The 24,958-nt window shown below is 37.5% G+C and overlaps 1 protein-coding gene and 1 pseudogene across 3 annotated transcripts in view; both read left to right on the forward strand.

The window, feature by feature from the left end:
- The window catches only part of KCNQ5 (potassium voltage-gated channel subfamily Q member 5), a 579,108-nt gene that overhangs the window by 426,760 nt on the left and 127,390 nt on the right, over nucleotides 1-24,958 (forward strand). The window lies entirely within an intron of this gene.
- On the forward strand, nucleotides 6,880-8,999 carry LOC109027150 (phosphoglycerate mutase 1-like; annotated as a pseudogene).

Genomic DNA, 24,958 nt, shown 5'->3' on the forward strand with positions numbered 1-24,958 from the left:
AATTAGGACCTAAAATAGAGTTACTTACCTGTATCAAACTTGCATATACTCTTGAGTTGTTGTTATCATGAGGCTCCCCATGTATTTCCAAATTGGAGACATCTGGAGAGTAAGTAACATTACTTGCAGGACTACCTTCAAATGTTTTTTAACATTAATAAACTATTGGTAATTTAGGTAATTGTTGACCTGGTACACAAACTTGAAAGTTGAACTTACAAGGCAGCTTGATTAGCTGATATGGTTGGACCACATGAAGAAAATGTATTTCCGAAGAGGAAAATGAATAAGGGTTATTTCCCACTCTTTCTATAAACTTTAGTAGAGCACTATGATATACTGTATTAACATTCTGTACTATCACATGTTACATAAGAAAATTCATTCACAGACAGGGTATTTATTATGTGTCAAACACAATCTTAAGTATAAAGGATACAAAAGCGACTAAAACACGGTCCCTGCCTGTAAGAATAGAATCTCCTGTGCCCTTAGAGAATGGCAAAACTTAAAGGAGGTATACTATAATTATGGTGTTACAGAGCAAAGGTGATGGAAATTGAAGTAGTCCTAGAAAGAAGGCTATAGAATATCATGAGTGATTGTATAAAACAAAGAAGCAAAGGACTACCCCCAGGTTTTCAAATTATGTTTGAGTCATCCACTGAACATTTATACAATTTCTACCATGTCCAAGCATGCTTATGGATGCTGGAGAGGCTGTATGGCACCAAATGGACAAGGTCTTCCTTCTCATAGAGATAATATTCATGTGGACGAAGAAAAACAATACACAAATATGTTTTTGAAAAACAAGATAATGTCAGCTACAGATAAGCACAATGAAGAAAATAAAACAGAAAGAGTAGAGGCTACCTTAGCTTGGGTGGTCTGAGAAAGTCTTTCTAAGTAGTTGACACTTGAGTTGACCTGAATATTAAGAAGAAGCCAGCCATGAGAAGGTTTAGACACAGATCTTTCCAGGCCAGGGAATAGTAATTGCAAGGATTATTAACACTTGATGAGCTTGGGTTGTACAAGGTGGAGACATAAGGTCTTGTGGCTGGAGCTCAATGAGCAGTGGGGAGAATAGCAGAAGGTGATAGGGGAGACAGGCAGAGGTCACACCCTGAAGGCCATGTAGGCTCTGCTACCCTGAATCAAGGTTCCTTCTAAAGACAGGCCACCAGGCAAAGGTCCTACGAGTTGCTGGCAGGCCTAATATGAATACTATTCAGGTTATGAACAGCAACATTAATCAGGCAACAAAAAGTATGGCTGTTTAATGCCCTGGGATTTTTAGTCATCTATGCCTGTTGGAACTTCATATCAGCAATATACAAATTACTACCCATTTATGTTTATAAAAAATATAAACATAAGTTTATAAGGAAATAATCCTCTGAATTTTCTGTTTCTATATTTCTGCCCTTAGAAACGTAAAATTTTACATTGTTTTTTAAAATGTTATTTTTCTATGAGGAACTGGAATTAGAATGTGATGGAAACTTTTTTACAGCCCCAGTGGTATCACCAGTAAGCAATTCCTAAGATCCTCCTTGCCAAGGGACTCTATTCTATACTCTTAGTTATGATGATTGCAGTGCAGAATTATTTAATTAAAGATTGTTTATTTCTTTTGAGAAATTGTCCCTTTTTGCCTTGAGATGTTATATGAAACTGTATGATCAATAAGAAGCATTAAACTGTCACTATGGGGTAAATTTTCAAAGTGGTGCCTGCAATTTGCCAGTATGAGTCCCATTAACTTCAGTGGAAGTCCTGCAGTTACACCCCTGCACATGGCTTCGAAAATGTTCTACAAGTTTGTCTTTGTGGTGCCTTTTTTATTTTTAATAAATATCACAGAGCAACTCAGTGCATAGTTGATTGCAGTATTTAAGAACGTGGATAATGTACTGTGCAGGAGGAGACTTTTAAAATTAGATTTTAAAGCTTCATTTCTATTAAGAGTCACAACAACAATATAAATACATCTTTAGTTCTTCAAAGAACACCTTTCTATAAAGGAATTTGGAGCTCAATTAGAATATAGAGCTTATAAAGCAGCACCATGTCCCTCTGAGACATTGTTTACTTCACTCTATAGACGGAAAAGTCGAGGCACTGTGAAGTGGGGGTGCTTTGTCCTTAGCCCATAAATCAGCAGTAAAGCTAGGAATAGCATGCTGGCCTCCCAATAGCTCATTGCTCTAAAGCACTGCCTCTTGTTAGAGTCAAATTTAATTATAGTATAATCCGTTTAATCTACATGTGGAGAAATAATGAAGGAGCAGGAAAAATGAGCTTCTTAACAGATCAGTGGAAACCATATTACATAGATTAGCAACTGTCTTTTCAAGATCCGTATTTTCAGCATGTACTAGATGGTATCTGATGCCATGAAAGCAAATATTCTAATTCCACTGGCCAGAACTGGCAAAGAACTTCTTATTTTCCTCACTTTGAAACATAAGTAAAGGGATTCCACTTGAAAATTAATAAGCCATGTGATATGATTCGATTCCTGTCCCCAAATCTCCCTCCTTCTAGGGGCCATTGTCTAAAGTCTAAAAGAAAACATACCAGGCACAGTGGCTCATGCCTGTAATCCCAGCACTTTAAAGGGAGAGCAAGGTAGGAGGATCACTTGAGCCTAGGAGTTCAAAATCATCAACCTGGGCAACATAATGAGACCCTATCTCTACAAAACAAAAACAAAAACAAAAACAAAAACTGTAATAGCTGGGTGTGGTGGAACACACTGGTAGTCTCAGCTACCCAGGAGGCTGATAGGAGAAGGTAACTTCTGCCCAGGAGTTCAAGGCTGCAGTGAACTATGATTGCACCACTGTACTGCAGCCTGGGTAACAGAGTAAGACAGAGAGAGAGAGAGAGAGACAAAGAGAAAGGAAGGAAGGAAAGAAGGAAGGAGGGAAGGAAGGAAGAAAAGAAGGAAGGAAGGAAGGGAGGGAGGGAAGAAGGAAGGAAGGGAGGGAAGGAAGGAGGGAGGGAGGGAAAGAAAGGAAAGGAAAGAAAATAGATGTAACTATTGTAAAAGATGTTCAATTTTTTATTTTGGAATAACTTTAGACTTACTTAGAAGTTGCAAAAATAGTACAGAATTTCCATGTTCAAATGTACTCTTTACCTAACTTACCCCAAAATATTTTACCTACGTATACTGCAATTATCAAAACCAGGATATGAATACATACTATTAACTATAGTCTTTATTTGAATTTCACCAGTTTTTACATGCGCTCAATTTTTATATACACTCCTATAAAATTTTCTCACATGTATATATGCATTTAACCACCACCACAATCAAAATACAGAACTTTTCCATCACCCTAAATAAACTTGGAATGATATACTTTGTATTATTCCTTTACAGGTACTCCCTCTCTTCAATCCTAACCTCTGGGAACCACTATATCTGTTCTGTTTCACTATAATTTTGTCATTTTTATAATGTTATATAAATGAAATTGTAAAGTAGTAATCTTTTGAAATTGGCTTTTTCTTACACAGTATGATGCTCTTGAGATCCATCCAAGTGCATCAATAGTGCATTCCTGTTTATTGCTTAATAGAATTCCATGATCTAGATGTAACACAATTTATATATTCATTTACCTAATCAAGGTCATTTGGGCTGCTTCTAGTTTTTGGCTATTACAAATAAGGCAGCTATGTACATTCATGTGTAGGTTTGTGTATGAATGTAAATTTTTATTTCTCTAGGGTCATATAGTGCTAGTTCACCTTTATCAGAAACTGCCAAACTATTTCCTTTTAAAATATAGAAATGCCAATGCGAACATGTGCATGGAGGTCAGCAGCCCCACCCCCTGCCCCACGCTGCCACTGTTGCCAGTGTGAACATATGCATGGAGGCTGGCAGCCCCACGCTCACCACTAGCCTGCCCGTGCGCTGACACTGCTACCAGCATGAGCGTGCACATGGAGGCCGGCAGCCCCATGGCCACCAGCACTCTGCCCCAGTTGATGAGCATTCACCCCACCACACTACCACTTGCTCTTGGCACTGCTCTTGGCACTTACAAATGAGCACAGATCCTGCTGCCACCACCCCAATAAAGTGGTTTGGCTGGCACCACCCATCAGAGTATTGTGGCCAGAGGTGCAGGAACACCTTAGCCCCTCCACTTTAGCAGTTTCCTAACCTCAAGGGGCCAGAGAATAAAGTCAGAGATCCAGTAACAGCCTCCCAAAGTTACAGCATACAGCCCAAAAGTTCTGAGCTGAGCCTTGCCCCCTAAATTCTTCCAGAAATGAAGCCAGTCAACTGAACCCACCTTATATGAGATTCAAACCTTCCAGGGCATCAAAGAGGATAGAGGCAAAAAAAAAAAAAAAAAAAAAAACCCTATCCAAAGGACAGCAATTTCAAAGACTGAAGGAAAATCAGCCCACACAGATGATAAAGAACCAGTGCAAGAGCTCTGGCAACTCAAAAGTCAGAGTGCTTTCTTACCTCCAAACAACTGCAGTAGTTCCCCAGCAATGGTTCTTAACCAGGCTGAAATGACAAAAACAGAAATCAGAATGTGGATAGGAACAGAGATCACTGAGATTCAGGAGACAGTGAAAACCTAATCCAGGCATTCTAAGGAATACAACAAAGTGATACAGGAGATGAAAGATGAAATGGCCACTTTAAGAAAGAATGGAACTGATCTGATAGAGCTGAAAAACTCACTTCAAGAATTCCAGATTACAATCACAAATATAACAGCAGAATCGATCAAGCTGAGGAAAGAATCTCAGAGCTTGAATATCGCTTCTCTGAAATAACTCAGTCAGACAAAAATAAAGAAAAAAAGATTAAAGAAGAATGAACAAAATCTCCAAAGTATGGGATTATGTAAAGACACCAAATCTATGACTCACTGATGTCCCTGAAAGAGAGGGAGAGAAAGCAAGCAACTTGGAGAACATATTTCAGGATATCATCCATGAAAATTCCCCCAACTTCACTAGAGAGGCCAATATTCAAATTGAGAAAATGCAGAGAACCCTTGTGAGATACTACACAGATAACCATCCCCAAGATACATACTTGTCAGATTCTCTAAGGTCAAAACAAAACAAAAAATGTTAACAGCAGCTGAAGAGAAGGGGCAGGCCACCTCCCAAGGAAACCCCATCAGGCTAACAGCACACCTTTCAGCAGAAACTCTATAAGCCAGCAGAGATTGAGGACTTATATTAAGCATTATTAAAGAAAAGAAATTCCAAACAAGAATTTCATATCCAGCCAAACTAAGCTTCATAAATGAAGGAGAAATAAGATTCTTTTCAGGCGAGCAAATGCTAAGGGAATTCATTACCATCAGACCTGCCTTATAAGAGGTCCTAAAGAGAGTGTTAAATATGGAAAGGAAAGATTATTACTGGCAACTACAAAAACGTGCTTAAGTACATACACCATTGATGCCAAAAAGCAACCACACAAACAGATCTGCATAATAACCAATTCACAACACAAAACAGGATTTGATCCTTCAAATCCACACATATCAATATTAACCTTAAATGTAAATGGGCTAAATGCCCAATTAAAAGGCACAGAGTGGCAAGTTGGACAAAGAAGCAAGACCCAACCGTATGCTGTCTTGAATAGACCCATTTCACATGCAGTGACACACACAGGATCAAACTAAAGGGATGGAGAAAAATCTACCAAGCAAATGGAAAACAGAAAAAAGCAGGAGTTGCTATTCTACATTCAAACAAAACAGACTTTAAACCAACAAAAATCAAAAAAGATAAAGAAAGGCATTACATAATGGTAAAGGGTTCACCTCAAAAGGCCAGACTTAACTATCCTAAATAGATATGCATCCAAAACAGGAGCACCCAAATTCATAGAGCAACTTTTTAGAGACCCACAAAGAGATTTAGATAACCACACAATAATAGTGGGAGACTTTAACATCCCACTGGCAGTATTAGGCAGGTCATTGAGGCAGAAAACTAACAAAGAAATTCAGGACCTGAATTTGACACTTGACCAAATAGACCTAATAGACATCTACAGAAATCTCCACCCAAAAACAAGAGTGTATATATTCTTCTCATCTGCACATGGCCCATAATCTAAAATTGACTAATCAGCCATAAAGCAATCCTTAGCAAATAAAAAAAAAATCATACCAACCACACTCTCAGACTACAGTGCAATAAAAATAGAAAGTAATGGAAATTAACCTGCTTCTGAATGACTTTTGGGTAAACAATGAAATTAAGGCAGAAATCCAGAAATTATTTGAAACTAATTAGAACAAAGATACTACATACCAGAATCTCTGGGACACAGCTAAAGCAATATTAAGAGGGAAGTTTATAGAGCTGAATGCCTACATCAAAAAGTTAGAAAGATCTTGTTAACAACCGAACATCACACCTAGAGGAAATAGAGAAACAAGAGCAGATCGACCCCAAAGCTAGTAGAACACAAGAAATCAAAATCAGTGCTAAACTGAAGGAAATTGAGACACAAAAAAACGTACAGAAGATCAATGAATCCAGGACTTGGTTCTTCGAAAGAATAAATAAGATAGATAAAATGCTAGCTAGACTAATAAGGAAAAAAAGAGAGATCAAAATAAACACAATCAGAAATGACAAAGGGATGTTACCACCTACCCCACAAAAATTTAAAAAACCCTCAGAGACTACTAAAAACACCTCTATGCACACAAGCTAGAAAACCTAGAAGAAATGGATGAATTCCTTGAAACATACAACCTTCCAAGATTGAACCAGGAAGAAATTGAATCCTGGACAGAGACCAATAATGAGTTCCAAAATTGAATCAGTAATAAAAAGCCTACCAACCAGAAAAAGCCCGGGACCAGAGGGATTCACAGCTGAATATTACAAGAAGTATAAAGAAGAGCTGGTACCATTCCTACTGAAACTATTCCAAAAAACGGAGGAGGAGGGACTCCTCCCTAACTCATTCTATGAAACCAGCATCATCCTGATACCAAAACCTGGCAGGGACACAACAACAACAAAAAACAAAACTTCAGGCCAAATCCTTGATGAACATAGATGCAAAAATTCTCAATAAAATCCTAGTGAAATGAATCCAGCAGCACATGAAAAAGCTAATCCACCACTATCAAGGAGGCTTCGTCCCTGGGACACAAGTTTGGTTCAACATACACAAATGAATAAATGTGATTCATCACACAAACAGAATTAAAAACAAAAACCACATGATCATCTCAATAAATGCAGAAAAGGCTTTTGATAAAGTTCAACATCCCTTCATGTTAAAAACCCTCAACAAACTAGGCATTGAAGGAACATACTTCAAAATAATAAGAGCAATCTATGAGAAACCCACAGCCAACATCATAGTGAATAGGCAAAAGCTGGAAGCATTCTTATTAAACACCAGAACAAAACAAGGATGTCCTCTCTCACCAGTCCTTTTCAACATAGTACTGGAAGTCCTAGCCAGAGCAATCAGGCAAGAGAAAGATATAAAAGCCATCTGAATAGAGGGGAAGTCAAACTGTCCCTGATTCCAGTCAGTATGATTCTATGCCTAGAAAACCCCATAATCTCTGCTCCAAAGCTCCTTGGTTTGATAAACAACTTCAGCAAAGCTTCAGGATACAAAGTCAATGTACAAAAATCAGTAGAATCCCTATGCACCAACAACATCCAAGCTGAGAGCCAAATCAAGAATGCTATCCCCCAAGCCTGCCACCACGGCCACCTACAAACTGGTGCAGATCCGGCACAGCGAGAGTGCGTGGAACCTGGAGAACCACTTCAGCGGCTGGTACGACGCCGTCCTGAGCCCGGCGAGCCATGAGGCGGCAAAGCAGGCACTGCGAGATGCTGGCTATGAGTTTGACATCTGCTTCACCTCAGTGCAGAAGAGAGCGATCCCGACCTTCTGGACAGTGCTAGATGCCATTGATCAGATGTAGCTGCCAATAGTGAGGACTTGGCGCCTCAATGAGCAGCACTATGGGGCTCTAACCGGTCTCAATAAAGCAGAAACTGCTGCAAAACATGGTGAGGCCCAGGTGAAGATCTGCAGGCATTCCTATGATGTCCCACCACCTCCGATGGAGCCCTACCATCCTTTCTACAGCAACATCAGTAAGGATCACAGGTATGCAGACCTCACAGAAAATCACCTACCCTCCTGTGAGAGTCTGAAGGACACTATTGCCAGAGCTCTGCCCTTCTGGAATGAAGAAATATTTCCCCAGATCAAGGAGGGGAAATGGGTACTGATTGCAGCCCATGGCAACAGCCTCTGGGGCATTGTCAAGCATCTGAAGGGTCTCTCTGAAGAGGCTATCATGGAGCTGAACCTGCCAACTGGCATTCCCATTGTCTATGAATTGGACAAGAACTTGAAGCCCATCAAGCCCACGCAGTTCCTGGGGGATGAAGAGACCATGTGCAAAGCCATGGAAGTTGTGGCTGCCCAGGGCAAAGCCAAGAAATGGAGGCCAGCAAACAGGCACCCTCCCTGCCCATGCATCCATCTGCCCCTCCCTCCTGCACGTGTCACACTGACCACATCTGTAGACATCTTGAGTTGCAGCTGCAGATGGGGACCGGTGGCTCCCATTTTCATTTTAACCATTTTGTCTTCTGCACCCACTCCCTTCATACATTCTAGTCAGAATAGCACTTCTAGGGCACAGGTTCTCAGTCTAAGCTGTGGGAAAGCCCCCCTTATCCAAGAGAGTTCAAAGGTAGTGACTTGGGTTTTTGCAAGTGCTTTGTTTACTAAGGACTTGTGAGGAGGAACCATGCTGAGCTACGACCAATGAGGAGAAGCAAGAGAGCCTGTCTGCCCCCAGGAGCTAGTCCTGTGCTTGTATGTAGTCAGGCCACTGCCTGGGGGCTCTAGTCATCCCAGTGGAAAATGAATGTAACCTGCATGGTGATGTGACAACTGTTTCCTCCCTGACCCCAGAGGAACTGGCTCTAGAAGGTTGGGATCAATCCTGAATTTAGTTTATGTGTTACATTTACTCTTATTTAAAAAAAAAAAAAAAGTATGGTGTATATAAATAATACAAAACAATAACCCTTCTAAGGGTTTCTCGTGGTGGTTGAAATAGTCCCACATGTGGTCATCAGAAAATAAGCCATTCCTCATACCAATATGGGATAAGCTCCTTGACCTTTGAGGGGCAGGAGTGCTTCATGCTGTGTGTTTTAGAATCCCTCCCTGCCTTGTTTCATGGCAGTGAAATGCCTCTTGGTCCTCTCCAAGTGTGTTTTTCACTGATTTCTGAATCATGTTGCAGTTGCTTGGCCCTGCCACATAGGTCTAGTGTTCATTTGAGCATAACTGTACTAAATCCTTTTTCCAGATCAGTATAATAAAGGAGTGATGTGCAATTAAAAAAAAAGAATGCCATCCCATGCACACCAGTTAGAATGGTGATCATTAAAAAGTCAGGAAACAACAGGTGCTGGAGAGGATGTGGAGAAATAGGAACATTTTTACACTCTTGGTGGGACTGTAAACTAGTTCAACCATTGTGGAAGACAGTGTGGTGATTCCTCAAGGATCTAGAACTAGAAATACCATTTGACCCAGCCATCCCATTACTGGGTATATACTCAAAGGATTATAAATCATACTGCTATAAAGACACATGCACATGTATGTTTATTGCAGCACTATTCACAATAGCAAAGACTTAGAACCAACCCAAAAGTCCATCAGTGATAGACTGGATTAAGAAAATGTGGCACATATACACCATGGAATACTATGCAGCCATAAAAAAGGATGAGTTCATGTCCTTTGCAGGGACATGGATGAAGCTGGAAACCATCATTCTCAGCAAACTATCACAAGGACAGAAAACCAAACACCACATGTTCTCACTCATAGGTGGGAACTGAGCAATGAGAACACTTGGATGCAGGGTGGGGAATATCACACACTGGGGCCTGTCATGGGGTGGGGGGAAGGGGGGAGGGATAGCATTAGGAGATATAACTAATGTAAATGACAAGTTAATGGGTGCAGCACACCAACATGGCACATGTATACATGTGTAACAAATCTGCACATTGTGCACATGTACCCTAGAACTTAAAGCATAATAAAAAAATAAATAAATAAATAAAAATTTAAAAAATAAAATGAATAAAATACATAGAAATACAGCTAACCAGGTAGGTGAAAGATCTCTACAACAAGCATTATAAAACACTGCTCAAAGTAATCCAAGATGATATAAATAAAAGGAAAAGCATTCCATGCTCATGGATAGGAAGAAGCAATATTGTTAAAATGGCCATATTGCCCAAAGCAATTTACAGATTCAGTGCTATTCCTATCAAACTACCAGTTCTTCACAGAATTAGAAAAAAAAATTATTTAAAAATTTGTATGAAACCAAAAAAAAAGCCTGAATAGCCAAGGCAATTCTAAGCAAAAACAACAAAGCCAGAAGTATCACATTGTGTGACTTCAATCTGTATTACAAGGCTACAGTAACCACAACAGCATGGTACTGGTACAAAACACATAGACCAATGGAACAGAAGAGATAGCCCAGAAATAATGCCACACACAAACCATCTGATCTTAAACAAACCTAACAAAAACAAGCAATGGGAAAAGAAATTTCTATTCCATAAATGGTGCTGGGATAACTGGCTAGCCATATGCAGAAGATTGAAATTGGACACCTTGTTTATACCATATACAAAAATCAACTCAAGATGGGTTAAAGGCTTAAACATAAAACCTAAAACTGGCCGGGCATGGTGGCTCACGCCTGTAATCCCAGCACTTTGGGAGGCCGAGGCGGGCAGATCACGAGGTCAGGAGATCGAGACCATCCTGGCTAACACGGTGAAACGCCATCTCTACTAAAATTACAAAAAATTAGCCGGGCGAGGTGACGGGCGCCTGTAGTCCCAGCTACTCAGGAGGCTGAGACAGGAGAATGGCGTGAACCCTGGGGGGCAGAGGCTGCAGTGAGCCGAGATGCTGCCACTGCACTCCAGCCTGGGCGACAGTGAGACTCCATCTCAAAAAAAAAAAAAACCCAAAACTATAAAAACCCTGGAAGATGACCTGGGAAATACCACTCTGGACATATAGGACCTGGCAAAGATTTTATGACAAAGACAAAAGCGATTGCAACAAAAACAAAAATTGACTAATTTTGTCAATTAAACTAAAGGGATCTAATTAAACTAAACAGCTTCTGCACAGCAAAAGAAACTATCAACAGAGTGAACAGACAACCTACAGAATAGGAGAAAATATTTGCAAACTATGCATCTGACAAAGGTCTATTATCCAGAATCTGTAAGGAATTTAAACAAATTTACAAGCAAAAAAACAAACAACCCCATTAAGAAATGGGCAAAGTCCTTGAATGGACACTTTTAAAAGAAGACATATATGTGGCCAAAAAGCATTTAAAAAAATGCTCAACATTACTAATCTTTAGAGAAATGCAAATCAAAACCACAATAAGATACCATCTCACAAAAGTCAGAATGGCTATTACTAAAAAGTCAAAAAATAACAGATGCTGGCAAGGTTATGGAGAAAAAGGAATGCTTATATACTGCTGGTGGGAATGTAAATTAGTTCAGCCCTTGTGGAAAGCCGTTTGGCAATTTCTCAAAGAACTCAAAACGGAATTACCATTTGACCCAGTAATCTCACTATTGGGTTTATTCTCAAAGGAATGTAACTCATTCTACCTTAAAGACATATGCACTCATATACTCATCACAGTACTATTCACAATAGCAAAGACATGAAATCAACCTACATGCCCATTGATGGTGGATTGGATAAAGAAAATGTGGTACATATACACCATAAATACTACACAGCCATAAAAAAGAACAAGATCATGTCTTTTGCAACAACATGGATGAGGCTGGAGGCCATTCACCTAAGCTAACTGACACAGGAACAGAAAACCAAATACACATGTTCTCACTTACAAGTGAGAGCTAAATATTGAGTTATATGGTCACAAACAAGAGAACAACAGACACGGGAGCCTACTTGAGGATGGAAAGTGGGAGGAGGGAGAGCATAAAAAAACTACCTATCAGGTACTATGCTTTTTACCTGCATGATGAAATAATCTGAACATCAAACCCCCATAATATACAATTCACCTATATAACAAACCTGCACATGTACCACAGAACCTGAAATAAAAGTTTAAAAATAAATCATAAAATAAAATGTTGAAATGCCTAGAATGTTTCATAGCATTAAATTAGACCATGCTGTCTTAAATGACATCTTATTTTCATAGAAATCATGTTTCTGCTTTTTCTGTTTTTCTATGAAATTTTTTTTAACAAACAGAAGTTAACGAAATGTATATTTTACCACTTGGGTCAAGAAACAAATGAAAGTATTGCCCATTAAGGAGCAGTTCTTCATACTGTGATAAATGAATGTAAGTATTATGTTTACATAGATGAAGTATAAAGAGACCAATTAATGTAAAAAGCCAACACTGTACAAATTCCTAAAGGACCATTATTTAAATCTAACTTTAATTTTTAGAAAGTCCTTGTTCAAGCAAACTTTACTGAGACCAATACTAATTATACTTTCCTGCTAAAAGATACAGATAATGACATTAGTTAGAGCCTTAAAGTACTACTCCAATGGAATAAAATATTTAAAATTGCCACCAAGACCCAATGGTGCTTTATAGAGAGTTGGGTCCAATATTCATGGTTCTAATGTGATCTAAAAAGAAGTCATTTGTTCTCCTTAATTCAACACCTCTCAGAAATTGCCCTATTCTTAAAACTATTCTCTAAGACTACTTTTCCTCCAAGACTCTGCCAAATGTCTCCCCTTGGATCTTCCACCATAACCAACAAAAACATTATTTTCTCAAAGTTAGAAACAACCCTGTGTGGCCAAAATATATGAATCCCAACTTCATTCTCACTCTGGTTGTAAGAAATGCTGGAATAATTAATTACTCATTTGGAAAAAAATAAAGCTGTATCCATACCTATCTTACCAGATTCCAAGATAAACTCCAAATAAAAGATTTAAATTAAATAAGACCATAAAATACTGGGCAGAAGAAATTGGTAAACTCTCTTAGAACCTTGGAATCTGGAAAGATTTTCTAATTATAACTAAAAATACAAAAGTCATAGAAGAAAATATTGATAGAATACATAAAATCAAAGAATACTGTATGATAAACTAAACAGCAACGTCAAAAGACAAATGTGGAAAAATATTTACAACTCCTACCAAAAAATAGAAACTAATCACCTTAAATTATAAGGAGCTCTAGAAATCAAGAAAAACCCAACAACCTAACAGAAAATAAAATGGATATGAACAGACTGGTCACAGAATAAGAAATACATATACACCTCTTAAACATACCCAGTCTCACTCATAAAAAAGAAATGCAAATGAAAGCATTCTCTCACCTATCAGATTGGCAAAAATCTGCAGTTTGACCACACACTTTATTGATGAGACTGCAAGGAAATAGGCACTCACATGCCACAGGAGTGCAAAGGGGTATCACCCTTATGGAAGAGTGTCAATATCTACCAAAATTACTTAAGCATTTACTCTTTGACCCAGGAAGTCTACTTCCTAATAATTTCATCAATTTATAGTAAATGTTCACTATAGCTGAATAAACTATTGTAAATCCAAACAATAAAATACAGTGGAAGACCTTTCTGCACAGTTACAGAAGAATCCCAAGATATATGAAATAAAAGAAAAATGAAATGTAATACTGCATATATAGTGTGCTACTTTTGTGTAAGAAAGGAGAAAAATAAAAGTTGACTTTCATATTGCTTGTGTTTGTATAAAGAAACATTGAAATAATTTTTACAAAAAGAAGAGAATAAAAATGTTTAACTGAGGATAGCGAAAGAGGACAGCATGAATGCAAACGGGTAGGAGTAAGATTTTTCAGCATTTACCTTTTTATGTCATTTTGATGTTTAAAATATAAATATGTTAACTATTCAAAAACTAAATTAAAAGAATTATTGCCTGGCACAGATGAAGTACAGTTTAGATGTTGACTATTATTATTTTTGTATAGCAATATTGGGATGGGTTAATGGGCTCATATTATTTACAGTTGTTCCAAATCTACTCACACTCCAGGCACTTTTGTCATTGCAAAGAGGGACAATGCCGAAGATAATTTACCATAGGATTTCCATGTGCACCTCCTCAGTTCTAGGCTGAGGTAACATAGAATGGTATTTTTAACTCACGAAAAACTCTGTTCTAAAAGGTGCTTTATTATTTGCCTTAATTTGCTCTTCATATATTTCCTTAATTTTAAACTTAGAATTTTAGTTGTACCTTTTCAAAGGATTGCCCAAGAAGATGCAATGAGATGATACATGTAAAGTGCTTAGCTTAATGCCTGGTGTTTAATCAATACTCCATAACTCTTCGTGGTAGCAAACAGAATCATAAAAGTGATATGTTCAGTGAAGCCTCTAATCAATCCTAGAATCGATACCTACAATCAGAAAAAAATTATCAACTCAGACCATCTTTGTATGTTTTTGTTTATTATTTTTCCTCAAAATATCTTCAATAAGGCATTCCTAGAATTTGAGAGTCTGTGTATCTTAAATAAGAATGCATTTTATTTTAAGAGGTAAATGGAAGGAGCAAGAACCAAGACAGGTACTTTTTGAGTCTGGAGTCCTTACATATAATAAATAATTTCAGGAATGGTATGTATGGTACCTAAAGGATGTGGTTTAATTAGAAGGGCTTTTGAAGCTTTCTTGTAGACTGGTTGTTAATTATGGCTTCATCTATGTTTCTCCCGGAAGGCTTCCCTGGCCTCTTAACTAAGTTAATTGTCCCTGCAATGTGCTCCTTGTATTTCTTCTGTCATAATATTCATCACTCATGATTGTGGTTACTCGATTCAGCGTCTTCTACGCAAACCATGTTTTCAGCCTTGTGCAGACAGAAGGCATCTATCTGGTCCACACCAGCCATGCCCTTTAATATTATATGCCCAGGTCCTAGAAGTTTCTGGCCACAATGAATGTGTATTGAATGAATAAAAAATTGAGAAAACTGCAAGCTAGTAAACAGTCACATGAGAAGCGTCATCCCCCGGGCCCCCATCACAACCCCTACACACACAAAGTAAAAACAACACAGTCAACATGAGCAAATAGAGAAAAAAAATGTGGCAATTATTCAAGCAATGCAAGGTGAAAAATAGCCCCTTTGCCTCAGTTATCAGAGGTTTTCAAAAGGATATTTTTGCCTGCATTTTTTAATCTAATTGCTTCAATTATTTTATTTGGTCATGGGAACATGATTATATTTTTTAATAAAGTGCTTAATTTGCATGCATGCTTTGAATTGTAGGTTCTTTTACAGGAGGCTTGTCTACTCCCATATTGCCTTTTTCTCAATTATTTTACTTCTGCCTTTTGCAAAATGTTTTAAATATTTGATTTTAGCCCCTACCACAGACTCCAAATCTGTGCTTGGAATTTGGAGATCAAAGTACTGTAGCTAATCCTTAGGACATTTGCCATTGTGTGACTTAAGAATCCATCTCTTATCAAGTTTCTGTGGTTTTCTGGAGTATTTACTGGTCACAGTGTCAAAATGTGCACATCTGAAACTATTTTTGAATTATGCTTTCTTTATACTCTTCCATATTTAGTTAATGGGAAAATATCCAGCTCCTGAATGGTATTGAACTCGATTAGGCCATCTCCAGTCTCCTTATAAAAGATTCCTAAGTTGTAGTATCACATGTTTTCAATAAACCTTGTTTTTGTTCTCCTTTAAACAGAGCGTGTCTTATTAAAAAAGCTCATGACAGTAGGAAAGGAATTGATAATGAAAAGTGAGTCCAAAGCAGGATTTTTCCTCATAGCTTTAGGATTTGTTATAAGACAATGTGTTTCACCGCCTGACCTGCAGCTTCAGGAGTTGGTTGCCATGAATTCTGATCCTGTTTCTGGAAGTAATTTATCGCATTATCTTGTACAAGCTTCTCTGGGACACTCTTTCTTTCCTTTTAAGCACAGATAAGAGCAGCAATACACTTTGCAGTGTTCATAAACAGCAATACATAAAAGCAAATATGAAATTAGAAAGTTCCAAAAACTGCTCTAATCTAGTGCCAGTGAGGGAAAATTTTGGTAAGGATTTTATAAGTAAAGATGGGAGTTAGATGCACAATTATATGTGACCTGTTTGGTTAATAATCCCACTGAAATACAGATAGATAGATAGATAGATGATAGATAGATGATAGATAGATAGATAGATAGATAGATAGATAGATAGATAGATAGATAGACAGATAGATAGATAGATAGATGTAATAGATCTACACATGGCAACAAGCAAGATTTTCAAAATTATAATGAATGTCAGGTATTTATTCTTGGCTTATATTTACTCAAATTCACTCTTTAAAGTGCTATCTTTTTATTCTTCACAGGAGGAAAAGTCTATTTTCACACCCCAGTGTTTATCCCTAAGGATTAGCCAAGTGCCTAAACTGTATCCATTTCATATTTCCAAAAATAGGAAATTGTGCATTGAAAAATGTTGAGAGCCAGGTGAACCAGGTAATTCTAAATTTTCCCAGATAATACTTAGAATGAATTCCCATCCATAAATGTCCTTTGCTAAGTGACGTTTCATCTCAAGTGGCATCTCCATTGTAACATCCGAGTAACAGTCTATTCAAAGAACTTCCTGAAGATATCCTTTCAAAAACTTTTAGCAGTAGGTGATGATTAATCAGAATCTGTATGTCATCTGAAAATAAGTATCAAGTTTCTTAAAGAAAAATTACATATCCCAACACTACTAAACATAACCGGCTGCTAAGTTTCAGAGAGTCCATATCATTTAACTGCTTAGAGTAAGTGCAAAAAGGGAGTATTATAAATTAGGTACTGTAGTTTTGCTCTGTAAATTTAAACCCATAATGCCATTGTTTGGCTGTTGATGTTTCAATACTCAAGCTATGACCTTGAATAAGATATCCAAGCATGGAATTTCATCATAGGATGTTGGGATTTCCAGCAGATGTTTCAAATTTGATTATTCATTGGTGGAATCCAAATCTTTTTTTTTTTTTAATCTGCAGTCAAATACTGGTATGGGGTTCTGTTTAGGAATCAAAACTGACTGCAGCTTTGTCATTTGGTATGTGTGAAAATAGGTACTGAAGAAAATTTTAAACATCTGACGATATCAACGTGCAAAATTGCTGTTCCTAAAAGCTGTCTCAAACTTTCTATATAAAAGAACATAATATAAAGCCACTGTATCATTGCCCTAAACCATGTTCTAAAGCATCAGAAAATACACATGACTTTTCATCTCTTCGATTTATTGAAAACTGATGGAATTACAACTAGGTAATTTACTCAAGATACTAGACTATGCCTTAAATAGGATGTGCCTCCTACTCATTCATGATGACTCTCAGGGGACAAATGCTTCTTTCCTGTTTTATAAATACAGAAACACAGCTTCCTTACCTCCTTCAGTTTGTAACCCACATCTGAAATTAAATGTTTGTGATCACACTTTGAAGCAATTTGTTTCAGTAGGTTACTGATATTGCAAGGGATTCGTCCTGTAGCATGAAAAAAAAAAAAAAATCTACTGCCTGACTCTGCATCCCTGACCTTTCCCCCAGACTCTAGCCCCATTCACCATCTACCAAATGCCTACTAGGCATCTCAAAATTAACATGGCCATAACGGAACAAGTAGTTCTGCCCTTCAAATAGTGCTCCTTTCTCACCTATCCCCAGTGATATTTCCCCAGCTTAGTAAATAGCACTTTATTCACCTGATTGCTTAGACCAAAAACCCTGAAGTCAGCCTTAGACTCCCTCGTTTGTCTCATCCCACAGTCAGTCCTTCAGCAAGTCTTGGCCTCTCCACCTTCACAGTGTGCACCAAATCCAGCTCCTTTACAGCTCCTCGTGACTTTAACCTCACTCTTGTAAAGCTGCTCTCACCCTTTGTCCAGACCACAGCAGTGGCTTCTTAACTGGCCTTCCAGCTTCCTCTCTGACATCTGGCTTCCTTTCTGGCATCCAGCCCCCTCCTGGTTGGTTTCCCAAAGGTAACCAAAATGATCTTGTAAAATACACATCTGATCCTGCACTCTGCCAAAAACCCTTTCCCTGCCGCTATCATATAATACTTAGAAGGACATCTAAAGCTATTCCCAAAGCTGTCGTGATCTGGCTGGAGCCTTCTCTCACTCCGCTCAAGCTAACTTGATCTCCTTGCCTTCCCTTGAACACACTGAACACACTTCCACCTCAAGGTCTTTTTATGTTTTTTTGCCTGGAACCATTTTTCCTTAGATACGATCACAGTCACCCCTTCACTTTGTTGGGTCATGGCTCCTCTGAGATGCTTTCCCATTGAGACAACCTAAAATACTAAAAACGGCCAGGCTCAGTGGCTCACGCCTATAATCCCAGCACTTTGGGGGGCCAAGGTGGGTGGATCACTTGAGGTCAGGAGTTCGAGACCAGCCTGGCCAACATGGTGAAACCCCATCTCTACCAAAAATACAAAATTAGCCTGGAGTGGTGGTGCACACCTGTAATCCCAGCTACTTGGGAAGCTGAAGCAGGAAAATCGCTTGAAGCCAAGAGGCGGAGGTTGCAGTGAGCTGAGATCATGCCATTGCACTCCAGCCTGGGTGACAGAGACTGTCTCAAAAATAAAATAAAAACTAAAATATTAAAAACATGTTAATTATAAGATGTTTGCTAAATTTTACCGGAATATCAACCATTTGCAAGTAGTTATATTCCCTATTCTTAATAATACTTTACTTCTTGGAACTTCACATTAAGATAGAACACCTGCCCCTCTGTGACTCCACCCTCATCCTGCTCTGCATTTCCCCAGGGTTTTTGTCACTACCTAACATTATATTCCGTACTTGCTTATTGCTTTAACATCAGCCTACCCCAGGAGAACATAAGCTCCATGAGGGCAGAAAACTCTTCTGTTTTATTCACTGCTCTATACCTCATGCTTGGCTTATAGTAGACATGCAACAAAAAATATTTGTCGAATGAACTAATGAATGAATGAATAAATTGCCTTAACACTTAATTTGAGAAAAGTCATATCCAAAACACTCCTTCTGATGCTTCCTCGTTCAACCAGTATCCAAAACAAAAAATGTACCACTTAGAATTTGAGAAATTCAAAGTTAGAAAGGATCCTTGACATTTGCCAGTTCAATCCAACTATTTTAAAGGTATGGAAACCAGCCCTGAGAGATCAGTGGTGACAAAGCTAGTTAATGGCGAACAGATAATTAAACTAGGCATAGTTCAATGTTCTTTATGCTTCCATGCTTTACATCTCTGTTTCTTTTGAAAGTTCCTTCTGTATACATAAGCAAATATAATGGAACCAGAACACTTCCATTCCTTCTTATCTTGCTGCTCTGTTGGCAATAAAACATCTGGCACATGATATACATGGGACACTAAAAAAATTATAAATTTCTGCAGAAAAGGGCTCACATTGATAAGGCAGATTGACCTCTCTGCCTCAATCTGCTGTCCCATTGGGACAACCTAAAATATAAAAAACATGTTAATTATAATATTTTCGCTAAATTTTACCTGAATATCAACTATTTGCACGTAGTTATATTCCCTATTCTTGATAATACTTTACTTCTTGGAATATCACATGTAAGCCTTTGTTTGACTTTCTACATCCCTGTTTACTAGGCTTTCTATGACATAAAAGCTACCAAAAGAGAAACATGGGAAAAAAATATATAAGTGCTCTGGAAACAGAAATTAGTTTGATTTTTTGCTCCATTTACCAGCTAAGTGACTTTGGATAAGATTCTTGGACTTTCTTAGTATCAAATTACTAATCTAGAAAAGTGAAGGGAGAGGTATATCTATAAAACATTTTTTTTTAGATTGAGAGTTAACATGATACCAGGCACACTAAGGCAGACTAAAGGCTTTATATGTATTATTTCATTTAATCATCCCAATAGCCCTGTGAGAAAAAGGGATCTATTCCCTATTTGCAGGTGAGGACTCCAAGACTCAGCAAGATTAATAGGCCCAAGGTCACACACCTAAGAAAGGACAGAACTAGAAATACCTGGGCTGTTGCACATGAAGTTTATACTCATAACCTCTGTGCCTCCTTGAAGGGCTATTATGGAGAAACAATGAAATAAATTCTGTGTACTGAGGATCCCGCGCAGCCTCATACATCAGAGGTACTCAATAAACGTTGCCCATTTCTCTTCTGCTTTCCCACCACTGACTAAATAAATTACCTTGGCCAATGTACTAACCTTTCTAGGCCATAGCTTCTTTTTTAAATAAATTATGGTTCTCTTTTTTCTCATTACAAAAGCAATACATGGCTATTAAAGATCATTTGGACAAAAGATATATAGATATAGATATAGATATAGATATATATAAACTAAAATTCGTACGTAATCTTACCACCTAAAGATAATCACCATTAATATGCAAATGTATGTATTTATACTATTTATTTTTCTATGTACTATAAGAATACATAATCTGGCCAGGTGCAATGACTCACACCTGTAATCCCGGCACTTTAGGAGGCCAAGGCTGGTGGATCACTTGAGGTCAGGAGTTCGATACCAGCTCGACCAACATGGTGAAACATCGTCTCTACTAGAAATACAAAAATTAGCTGGGCATGGTGGCGGATGCCTGTAATCCCAGCTACTGGGGAGGCTGAGGCAGGAGAGACACTTGAATCCCAGAGGTGGAGGTTGCAGTGAGCTGAGATTGCACCATTGCACTCTAGCCTGGGCAAAAAGAGGGAAACTCCGTCTCAAAAAATAATAATAATAATACATAATATTTTGGGAGAGCAAAACTGAAATCCCGCTATCCTGCTATGTAATCAGTTATTTAAATAATGATGTTTAGAAACATTTTATCTCACAATATTCTTCTAAGACATGATGTTTTGTGGCTGTATCGCATTTGTGGTAATAATAATAGTAATAATAAATTAGCTCAAATATATTGTATGTTAGTATTGTACTGAAATGTTTCACAGTTAACTTATTCAATTCTTGCAACCCTATGACATAGGTACCTGTATTATCTACATTTTAGAGATAAAGAAACTGAGGCACAGAAAGATTCAGTCACTTAACCATGTAACCCAGCTATTAAGCAGCAGAGCCAGGATTGGAACTGAGGCACATGAGCACCACAGCCCATGCTCTGGAAGGGATATACCATGTTGTTTTTTATTAATCCATCCTCATTAGAAATCTGGATTGGTTCTCATTTTTTATACTGTTACTAATAGTGTTAGGTATGAGCTGGGAGGAGAAAAAAACAATAGTTTAATAAGTATGCTGCTGCAAACTTTTGTTAACATCTACAATTTTATCATACATCCCTACGGTTTAAATTCCTGAAATAATAGTTATTCACATTGTTAATGGTTTTGTCAAATAATGTCAAATTGCTCCCCCAAAAAATACCATACCAATTTATTCTTACAGAAAATCTTCATCAAATAACTTTTTTTCTCTGCCTTGCCAACATTGACAATTCATTTTTTTAAACTTTGTCAGTTTGATAGAATAAAATGGTACCTTTCTACTATTTTAAATTTCAAAACTAGAAACTGTAAAGAACTTTTCTATATATTAATTAGTCATTGTTTCTTCTTCCTAGGATAAATTCGTATATGTGCCTTCTGTCCAATTTTCCACTAGCATGTTTTCTTAGTGTTTTATGTTTATATATTAAAGATATTAATCTTTTGTTCATCATCATATATGTTGCCATTTTTTTCCAGGTTTGTTTTTTGCATTTCAATCTGTGTAGAGTTCTTTTTTAATGTATGGAATTTTCGTGTATTCGTGCCTTCACTTCTCAACTGCAAAATATGGGAGATTAAACTATATTGTTTTTAAGACCTTTGAAATTATAACATTGTATTCTATTTCTTTCCTAATTACTACAAACAAATAACTTATCAAGTAAGTATCTATCAAATAAGTTTTGAACATCTACAGCATGATACAGAGCTAGTCACTGAGGTTACTAAAAAAAAAGCACGTCTTCACGCCATTGGTTTCTTATAGTTTACTATAGAAGAGACCAGCAAGTAAACAGACTACTAGTATAATCATGGGTAATAAGTGTTACGACAGGAGCATACCTCAGACCTCTAGGCACAAGTGGCCTTGACTGGTTGATATCTGTGCTGAGTTCCAGAAGCAAGCAGAAGTTAGCCAGGTAAAGAAGGGAGAAGGGCCTTCCAGGCAGAGCAGCAGCATTTTATAGAGCACTTTGAATGCCAGGTAGCAGAATTTGATCTTTCTTCTACATATTGGAAGCCCTTTTTTAAATCACAGAGGTAATATAATCATCTTAACATTTTCATGTGGTAGTAGAATACAAAGTGGTTTAGAGAAAGGAAAAACAGGAGAGTGAAAACCAGGCCATACATTGTAGGGATGACCAAGAGAGAAGTAGCGTAGCCTGAACTAAGGAGGAGACAGGATAAATGGAAAGAGAAAATTAGATGTGAAACATACTACGGAAGTGGAATCAATAAAAGTAAACCACTCAGTAGATATGAGATGAGGAAGACAGTAAAGAAGGAGATGTTAATCTGTGAATTTAATATGTGGTCTGTATCAGAATTTTGTTGTTTAACTTGATTCATTTATTCTGAAATTCACTTGGGAAAAATAAATAGGTTTACAATAATTGATACTATTTTGAAAAAGAATAACATTTGTGTCACACGAATATAGGAATAGGCAATAAAACATAATAGAATCCCAAAATAGGCTTCTCAATAAGTGTATGCAAACATTCGGAGAATGACAGAGTTTTTATTTAGATGGTATTGGGAAAATTGACTTTCATATGGGATAAAAAGTAAGATTAGTTCTCTACTTCACCACAGAGACAAACAAAAATTCCGTTAAAACTAATGATTGTATAAGTTAGAGTAATGCTTAGTTATTATATAAATCTCCAAATTCTAGTAACTAAATAAAATAGAAGTTTATTTCTTACTTGTGTAATAGTCCAATGAAGGTGTTCTTTGTTTGGAGTTGGGGTATGTGGTAAAGGCTCTGTTCCACGCAGTTATTCAGGAACCCAGGCTGACAAAGGCACTGCCATCTTCGGCACATGGTTTCTAAGGGCATTCTTAGTACCAAACTGCAACTGACATAGAAAAAGAGAAAGTGATAAGCCATATGTGCTTGCCCTCAACTGGGAAGTGGCATACATCATTTCCATTCATCTTCATTAACTAGAATTCGTCACCTCATCTCACCCAGAAACAAGGGGCCCCGGGAAATGAGACCTCTAGATGGGCAACCACTTCTCAGAGATAATGCTGTACCTTAGAAAGGAAGCACATATCTGTGGTAGACAGCTAGCCACCTTTGCCACAAAGACTATTCTGAACAGTAAACATAAATTCATTAACTAAATAAGCATGTAAGTGTGCCAAAATAAAATATAGGAAAATATTTTTATAATCTTGGTTTGACAAAGTCATTCTAGATAACTTAACTTCTGTGACTTAAAAATGACATGAAATCCAGGCGTCTAAAACAGGAGGGGGATGGTTTTGTTTTTCCCAGTGTATTTGCAAAGATTGAAGACTTATAATATCCCAGGTAATAAACGAATGTGCCTAGAACCATGTCTATCACATAGTGAACAGTAAACATTAGCTTTTCCTAGTACTATTTTTATTATTATTAGCATTCCTTTTTATTAGCAAGGAGAGAGAAATAAGTGTTTCCATACATTGTTAGTGAGAATTGGTACCATCATTTTGAAGGCATCTTGATATCAATCACAAATCAAAATATGCCAAGAATTCAGTCTCAAGAAATTTAGCCTTAAATTCCTTATCCTAAAAATAAATGTACAGGACTATTCATTTCAGCATCATTTTAATAGCAAAACCAAAAGTAACCTAAAAATTCATTAATAAGTGTCTTAGTCTATTTGTGTTGTGATAAAGGAATACACAAAGCTGGGTATTCATAAAGAAAGTAGGTTTATGTGGCTCACAGTTCTGCAGGCTGTACAAAAAGCATGGTGCCTGCATCTGCTCCTGGTGAGAACCTCAGGCTGCCTCCACTCATGGCAGAAGGTGAAGTGGGGCCAATATGTGCTGAGATCACATGGCGAGAGATGAAGCAAGACATAAGTGCCATTTTCTTTTTAACAACCAAATCTTAAGGGAACTTACAGAGCCAGAACTCAGTCATTACTTCAAGGATGGTACCAAGCCATTCATGAGCAATCCTCCCCCATGACCAAAACACCTCCCATTAGGCTTCATCTCTAACACTGGGGATCACATTTCAACATGACATTTGGAGGTCAAATATCCAAACTATAGCATAAGTAATTGGTTAATTAAATAAATTAGTGTCCTACCTTATACATATTTGTATTGTTTTGATAATTTACTTTATAACTTCAAAGTGTATATTTTATTAAAATTATTCAAAACTTAGCTTATAGTGAGGCCACTAGAATAATTCAAAAAACTGGAACAAAAAAATGTGGTGGGAGAGGGGGATATAAACATCAAGAACATTGTATTTGTCGTACTTCTGATTGTCTCAGAGAGAACAAGATGAAGTGAGTTTAAAGGGAAAGAGGTAGATTTATGTTAGTTATTAGGGAAAACTTTCTGAGACTATAGAATAACTTTTAATTTACAAAAATTTTAAAAGCCTGAAGTCTCCAGACAGTTTCTAGAAGTCAAGATATACCCTCTTTGTGGCTTACTTACCTCCAGAGGGTTTATCTGTCCTTATAACTACTAGTTTGAAAGTGTTCAACCATGC

The sequence above is a fragment of the Gorilla gorilla genome, chromosome 5, assembly GCF_029281585.2.
Source record: "Gorilla gorilla gorilla isolate KB3781 chromosome 5, NHGRI_mGorGor1-v2.1_pri, whole genome shotgun sequence".
In the NCBI taxonomy this organism is placed as follows: domain Eukaryota; kingdom Metazoa; phylum Chordata; class Mammalia; order Primates; family Hominidae; genus Gorilla; species Gorilla gorilla.